Genomic DNA, 8,456 nt, shown 5'->3' with positions numbered 1-8,456 from the left:
GTCTTCGTATAATTGTCCCATTGCAGAGAAAAAATTCTCCAAAGAGTCTAATATGGTGTCATTAGATTCAAAAAAACTGTTTGCCCAACTACGTGGTTCCCCCCTTAGGAAAGATATGGTTGTTAAGACTCTGATCCTGTCAGTGGGGTAAGATTGGGTTTTCAGTGTAAATAAAAGTAAGCATGCATTCTTAAAGTCCCTATAGTGTGCCCTATCACCATAGAATTTTTCAGGTAAATTAACTTGTGGTTCAGGAGTATGTAATTTTGTCTCAATATAATCCTTAATGTAAGCTTTGAGTGCAGTGTTTTCAGCTCTAAGTGTATTTAACCCTTCAGTCAAGGAATCTACTCTTTGAGTTAGAGTCTGTAGAAGTGTAGTCATCTCAGCTGGATTCATTTTGTTAAAAGGCTTGGTATTCTGTCAGGCGAACTAGAACACTGTGTGTAAAAATCCGGAGCGGTAGAAGCAGTGAGGAGCTGGTGAGTACCGTGAAGTTGGCGTGTGACGTCACCGCGGAGGAATCCCAGTACTGGTGGCTGAGAAGGAGATCCGGAAAACAAAGTAGGAGAGTTGCTACGCTTATTGCTAATAGCGGAGCCTGGTTGAGGTATGCAGGCAAGTGAGGATAATAAACTTGAACTTGACAGCAACCAAAATAGACAAAGATCAAAATAGCTTTAGGTTAGTAAACAACTGCGTGTTGTTCAGTAGCTAGATGAGGAAAAATCCAATACCAAGCAATGAAGTAAAGGATACTGGGAGATTTATAGGCTGGCTGGAAAAGATAATTGAAATTTAAAGAAACAGTATAATGTCAAAGAAAATTAGGCTGTCAGCTAGGAGGATCCTGACAACATGCCTGTCTCATTAGCTGCCTGTATATTTTCATGCAGACCACTCCCACTCTCCACCCCATCCCTATACTGGCTTAATCGCACAGTTCAGCCTGTGCTCTTGAGCCAGTGAGGTGGTGTTAAGCTGGTCTGGATACGTCATCACTGATCACGTGATGATCAGTCAGCTCCAGAGTCCAGCTCCGCCTCCACCCACTCTCTTTGAGGTGACTGACTGCGAGTGCGCACAGTGTGCTGTGAGGAGGAAATGCCAGCATGGGGACATGTGCCATGTGTTGGTGGGGACTGGTTGAGAAGCAGCAGAGGACAGGCAAATCCTGCAGCCCTAACAATAGCAGCAGATACACCATCCTTGATCCTTCTGTGACCCAACTGGATTACTAAGGTACGGTGGCTGTGTCAGTGGTAAAAGGGACTGGGAGTAACGTTATCTGCACACTTTTTGCACTATGACACTGCTCTGTTGTCATACTAACAGACAGGCAGTGTCACAAACACAGGCAGCACGCTGTGAGGGAGGCTGGCTGATGTAGAGTAAAAAAATAGAAAATGGCTGCACCGGAGGATCCAGGAGGCTTTTGATTGACAGTTTTACAGCCTTGTGACTCCACTGTTTGTTTTTACTACACAAGCCATGTGCGGGGGTTAGGTGAGGGGGTCAGATCTGTTTAATGGTTATGTAAGACTACAGCGATACAAAGGGGCTAGCTGGCTGCAAATACAAGTGAGTGAGAAATCTCTGACCCTGTGTGTGCTGTGTGAGCTGTATAAATATAAATCACTAACATATGTTTAAAAGCTAATCTCCCTCCCCAGTGTGACTTGAAGCTTCAGTGTATAACCAGCATTCTGTTTCCCCTAGATTTACTGCACGGTTCTCCCACTGTAAAATCAACTAACAAAAAGCACCAGTGCTCTGAACAGTTCTATAACAGTTACTCTGCTAGTACTCTTTAATTTTGCATATTGAAATTCTGCATTGTACTTATTTTGTGTTATTAAAAATATATATCTGATGTCATCTTAAAATGTAAGATAAATATTTCTCCTTTCACAACCTCCATTTTCTATGCATATATCTGCCTGTTTTCTAATGGTTTTAATAAGCTATGTTTCTTTTAGCTTGGCATTTTCACCCTGCTTCTCTTTCATGATTCAGATAGAGAATAAAATTTTAAACAACTTTCCAATTTAGTTCTATTATCTAATTTGATTCCTTCTCTTGTTATCCTTTGCTGAAAGGTGTATCTAGGCAAGTTCAGGAGCAGCAGAGAACCTAGGTTCTAGCTGGCTGCATATATATATATATATATATATATATATCACCTATGTATTCAGTTAGAAACCATTAGTGCATTGCTGCTCCTTCAACAAATGATACCAAGGGAATGAAACAAATTAGATAATAGAAGTAAATTAGAAAGTTGTTTAAAATTGTATTCTCTATCTGAATAATGACAGAAACATTTTGGGTTTCATGTCCCTTTAAGGTGAGCTGGGATGGTTGCTTGGGGTAATAAAAACATCAGATTACTCCCATTATCATTCAGAAGCTTTATTAATGCTGTTATACCTCTCATGTACATATGAATACCAGATCTTTGATATGCCTATCCTAGATTTAAAGGGACAGTCTACAATATATTTTTTATTGTTTATAAAGATAATCCCTTTATTACCCATCCCCCAGTCTTGCACAACCAAACACTGTTATATTAATACACTTTTTACCTCTGTGATTACCTTGTATGTGTGCATCATCTGACAGCTCCATAATCACATATATAAAAGTACATTAATATAACAATGTTGGTTGTGCAAAGCTAGGGAATGGGTAGTAAATACATTAGCTATCTTTTTAAACAATAACAATTTTAGTGTAGACTGTCCCTTTAACTACAATTCCTATATGGCTACCACCATACTGCCTGCAAGAACATTTTTAGAAGTTTATCACCAAGTCAGCACATACATTATTAACGTACTAAAACGTGTTTCCACCAAAGCTAATATTTAATCATTTGCATTGAGACTGACAATATTATTGTTTAATATAATGTCACGTCAAAGCTTTTATATTATATTCAATGGGAAATGCATTACAAGAAAGTATATAGTCTGTGTGTGTGTGTAGTGTGTATGTATGTATGCTTGTGTAATGTGTATATGTATGTAGTGTGTACAGTATGTATGCTTGTGTAATGTGTATATGTATGTAGTGTGTACAGTATGTATGCAGTTTGTCTGTGTAAGTGTGTGAAGTGTGTATCAAATATACATAGTTTCTCGTTAAAGGGGCGGGGCCTCATTTCAAGGGGTGTGGTCTAGTGCACCCCCATCTTCAAAATTCACCAGCCGCCACTGCACTATTGTAATGAACTGTCTCTCTGCATACAGAAATGTAGGCTTTGTCCCTTAGGCCCTGATATTCAAAGATTCTCCAGCTTGGAGAGAAATTGTAATTCAGACTACAAATGTTGAACTCACTGAATTTTCAAAAGAAAAGGGTAGAACTCTCCAGCGATTGGCCGAAAATATGCAGGGTGTGGCATTGCACAAGCATTTACCGTGTGCTATGATAAATGCTGACAGGGTATGCTGTCAGCATTTATCAATGTCCGCCTGACATTTGATAAATCTACCCCTTTATATCGGCCCCAGGCACTCTCCAGTTACCTTCTCTCTCCCGTGTAAAATTTTGTATCCCAGAGAGCTTTATTACTTTCTATGGAAGGCATCTCTCATCTCTCTGGGATTTCCAGTTTCCTCCCCTTTTCTTAGAAAATTCTGTGAGTTTGGCCCTGTCAAGTCAGCACTATAAGCTTTCTCCAAACTAGAAAATGTGTGATTATCTGGCCCATAGAAAGTAATGATGTTCTCTGGGAAACTGAAGCTGACAGTTTTTCAGTATTAATTTAAATAAAAGACATTCAAAGTGCAATCTAATTTGTATGAGCCTAATTTGTTGAAGTTACACTGTGAAGGCATAATCAGAATTTTTTAAATCACAATCCTAAATACACTGCTATATACAAAATATAACACAAAATAGAAAGTGAAAAGTTAAAATGTAATAAAATGTAATCTCAAGTGTAAAGTGATATAAAATAGAAAGCACAAAGTGTACATGCAGCAGAACTGTCTTGTCATGCAGTGCTATATTGCACTGGTCTTGTCTCTTCTTCACAAATAGAAATGCAGGGAACACCCCTTGGAGAAGTAAAGCAAAATCTGCCTTTTGAAAATTTTTCTAGAGATCTCGCAGTGCTGGGGGATCATTTTAGAATATCTCACCAGAGCGAAGAGGTTTTGAATATCAGGGCCTTAATGAGAAACACTGTTCTTAATGTAAATTTTGCCTTTAGTAAAGCCATTTTAAGGACCTCATACAGTCAGAGGAGAGAGCTTTAGCAGTGCGACTAGTGTGAGCCACTGTGAGAAATCCTTGTATGGTTCTTGCATACATTTGTGATCTTTAAGGTCCCCATATGTTTTGTTTCTCTTGCCACTCAAAGAACCCCAGAAACCTTAAAATGAACAGTAACCATCTTGTAATTACATGACATTTATGCTGCCCTACTATGATATTATATTAGCCATGTTTAAACAATTTTAAACTATACATAGTTAGGAGCCTGGTCCGTGTGCCGCTTAATAAATTGGAGTATTTTACTTAAAGGGACATAATACACATATGCTAAATGACTTGAAGCTGATGCAGCATAACTGTAAAAAATATCACCTGAGCATCTCTATGTACAAAAAGGAAGATATTTTACATCAAAATCAGCATCAGCAGTGAAGAGTTAATGCTTTGCCTTTGCAATAATCTCATAAGATTTCACTGAAATCTCATGAAATTTCATAGAACTTAATTAAAGGGCCATGATACCCAAATGTTGAAACACTTGAAAGTGATGCAGCATAGCTGTAAAAAGCTGACTAGAAAATATCACCTGAACATCTCTATGTAAAAAAGAAAGATATTTTACCTCAAAAGTTCCTCAGTAGCCACATCCCGTTGTAAAGGACTTCTAAGCAGCAAATCAGTATATCTGTCCCAGGACAGGCAAGGGAGCGAGCTTCGTGAACACTCATCTTATTTCTCTATTCAGCTTAAGGAAGTTTACCATGGAATCTCATGAGAGTTAAGGGAAATCTCATGAGATCACAGTAAAAGAGTTCATGACCTCAGCACTGTTGATGCTGATTGGCTGCTGTTCACTTCTTCATTTAAAAAAAAAAAAAAATTACCTGCAGCTGGGCAGCAGCTAAAGTATAACTTTTTATGCAGAACTTACTCTGCTGAGGGGGGAGTTCCGGTGGGCGGGGCTACAGACCGGCAGCACAGTGAAAGAGCTCTGCAGAATATGCTCCATTAAAGCATAAAATTGCTGCCGGTCTCGACTTCCCACACACGCCATCCTTGTTGGGCTAGCATCTGGATAGTAGCCCCAACTGGTCCCATAGTGTGAAGGGCCGATTATCGCCCTTGCCCCTGGAAGGGACAGAAGTGCGCAACAGAGCGCAAGTCGCGGGCGCCATCTTGGACTGAGGCCCACGCTACACCCGCACTGGTATCGGCTGTCTCCTGGCTGATGCAGAGATTTCCCCGCCGCAGCTGAATAGGAGAGGGAGTGAGTACAGGCCGTTTGGCTGCATTACCAAGTGTACTTTTCTTTTTTCACACACACGCAGCTTGGAAAAAACCCTAAACATAAAGGGGAAAGAAAGCAAGGTATGAGGCTATACATGGGACTATTTAACTCTGACACCTGCAGCTGCACTTGCCTGGTATGCACCGATAAAGACTTACACTGACTGCAGGGTCACTGGGTCCAATTGATACACCCTGACTGCACAGCTCATTACAGAAGAAGCACTTTACAATTATTGGGGCTGAGTGTCACAGCATTTACTGTGGGTCCATATATTTTTTGTGCATTGGGGCTTTGGCCTTATTCTGATGTAGAGACTCACTCTTTACCCAGCTGCAATCTCTCTTTTTATATACATATCTCAAACTGGGCACTTATTCTACAGAGGCTGAAGTGTAACAACAAAATAGGAGGAAAACAGCTGTTTATGCAGCACTTATGTTTAGATCACTAAGTGGTGGTTTGTTTCTTTTCCATTGCTGATTCAGAGGCTGATACTGCCATCTAGAGGGCTTTCACACTCATAACAAGAAATCTTTCCCTATACTGCAAGCAATTTAGTGCAAGTTTTGCATGAAGCTAGATCAATACTTCAAACCTATATCAAACCCACTGATGGACAGGATGACATCCACACACAAGCAGTCAGATAAGAAGAGGCCTGCTACAGAATCACATAGTGAATCTCCACCCTCTCCTAAATCCTCACACGTAATTACATCAGACTCCTCTGCTTTCCTTCAGGAACTCAAGTCATTCTTTCTACCGAAGATGGAGTCCCTCCAAGCTGGGGTGGATACACTGACTAGTGAAATAGGGCAATTCTCTACTAGGATTTCCCAGGTAGAACAGCGGGTTTCAGATGTAGAGGATAGGCAAAACTCAACCTCCACTTCAGTAAGGCAATTACTCCGACAAAACCAAATATTGCAAGACAAGGTGGATGATCTTGAAAATCGGAGCCGGAGAAATAATCTCCGAGTGGTTGGCGTTCCAGAAACAGTAAAGAATAAAGATTTGCTTGAATTTACCGCTTTAACAATCCCCAAGCTGCTGAAAATGAATCCGGATCACTTGCCTCTAGACATAGAGCGAGCCCATCGCATAGGCCCAGATAGAGGCCTTGAGACTTTAAATTCCCGCCCACGCCAAGTAATTTATAAATGCCTCAACTACCAAGAGAAACTCGCTTTACTACGAGCGTATAGGGCTCACTCGGGAGATTTGATCTTTGAGGGAAAGAAAATATTAATTTTCCAGGACTTTTCTGCAGAGGTCACCAAACTCAGGAAGGAGTTTGCTCCACTGTGCTCCCGTCTCTACAAGGAGGGGAGGCAGACTTCCCTGCTGTATCCTGCTAAATTGAGGCTGCAAATGCCTGCTGGCCCCAAGTTTTTCAATGCCCCCAAGGACCTGCAAGAGTATCTCGACAAGGATGGTCAACAGGATGTACGCTGAACACAGAAGATTCCCTTTTTTCAATTTTCTCCAAGCCTTCTATTGTATAATGGAAGGCTGGGTTGCTGCAACATCTCCCTTGGTGGGGAGAGCTTCCGGGAGTGATTTCGGAACTTCTGGACTGCCTGGACAGTCCACATGTGAGAGGCAGCTGCTCCTAGTGACTGCGCTATGGGAGCCTATGTACTCTCCTGCCTTTCTGCCCAGGAAGGCCAAAGTTATGGACGTTGGAAAGTTAATGGTTTGGTTTCTTAGTGTTTTTCTGTTTTGTGTTAAAAGTTATGTTTTACATGCATACATGACGTTGATGATTCATGCTTTTTGTTTCCTGTGTTCGACACTAATGCCCTCTACCCACAATAGTGGAGGAGAGGCGTCTCTCCTCCCTCCAAGCCTTAGAATTGAGCCACCTGTGGAACCCCCCTCTTCCAACATAGCTGGTGAACTCCCCTTCCCTTGTTTAGACTCACATTCATTTGGTAACCGATGTGTGAGGGCTTCGCAATATGCCAAAAAACTGATAAAAGGGCCTGTCATTCCTTTACTGTTCGCTATGGTAAAACTCCCATGCTGTGCTCCCTGCTGTATTTTAATGCCCAGAGGTCCCCGTACACATGGCCCTTTAGATACCATAGTCTGTAAGACCTTGATATTAGATCACAATGGCTCTATCTTTCAGAAATAACCCTCCTGGCAGAATAGACCCCCACTTCCCATTAGCAACCTCTGAGAAGTGGATATGGAAAACAGCTCATGCCATGTTGATAGTCTATATTTGCCTGAAAGTTTCTCTGTTATTACGTTAACTCATATAGGTGTCTATGCAAATGTTAAGAATAGTTTTGTTAACCGCCTCACGTGCTGCCAAGGTACAACTATAATAAGGCAGGGACCTCGTCCCTTCTTTCCAGCTAGTGAGATATACATGAGTAGGGATGTAAGGTGTTTATTGTGTGTGGTTGATGCGTCTTTAAAACCTGTATTATGTGATGTATTAATGCCTGTGTGTCTTTACCCTCAGCAACAGATTTACCTCCACTCTGGGGGGCCCCCACACCAAGTAATCTTTGACACATGGAATCCTTGTGGTGTGACTGGTCGGCTCTATACCTTCTGGCCTAACTGTGAGTACAACTCCCTGGCACACACTGACAGTGCACTGTCCCCACATCACACTTTCCCCTACACTTCATATTACTTATACCTTAGCTCAATAGCCCGCCTGCTCCCGAGGAAGAGCCTTGTATTGGCAATGCCTGGTGGAACATTCCATATCCAATTTAGATGATGGCGCAGCGTTATAACATAGTCTCCTGGAATGTTGGAGGAATCACATCCCCAGCTAAAAGGAGCAAGATACTCCACTACCTTAACTCAATCCACACAGACATTGCATTGTTACAGGAGACTCATTTGACACAGGAGGAACATGACAAGCTGAAGGTTAGATGGGTGGGACAAGTTATAAATATGCCAACGACAG

General features: G+C 41.4%; 1 protein-coding gene across 1 annotated transcript in view; it reads left to right on the top strand.

The window, feature by feature from the left end:
• The first annotated feature begins 1,089 nt into the window (after positions 1–1,089).
• Positions 1,090–8,456, top strand: part of NUDT12 (nudix hydrolase 12) — a 194,197-nt gene continuing 186,830 nt past the window's right edge. Inside the window, exon 1 of the mRNA XM_053701524.1 lies at positions 1,090–1,242. The gene's annotated coding sequence lies outside the window, so the exon portion shown is untranslated. The remainder of the gene's footprint in view (positions 1,243–8,456) is intronic.

The sequence above is a fragment of the Bombina bombina genome, chromosome 2, assembly GCF_027579735.1.
Source record: "Bombina bombina isolate aBomBom1 chromosome 2, aBomBom1.pri, whole genome shotgun sequence".
Taxonomy (NCBI): Eukaryota; Metazoa; Chordata; class Amphibia; order Anura; family Bombinatoridae; genus Bombina; species Bombina bombina.
This window is presented reverse-complemented; position numbering and strand designations above follow the sequence as displayed.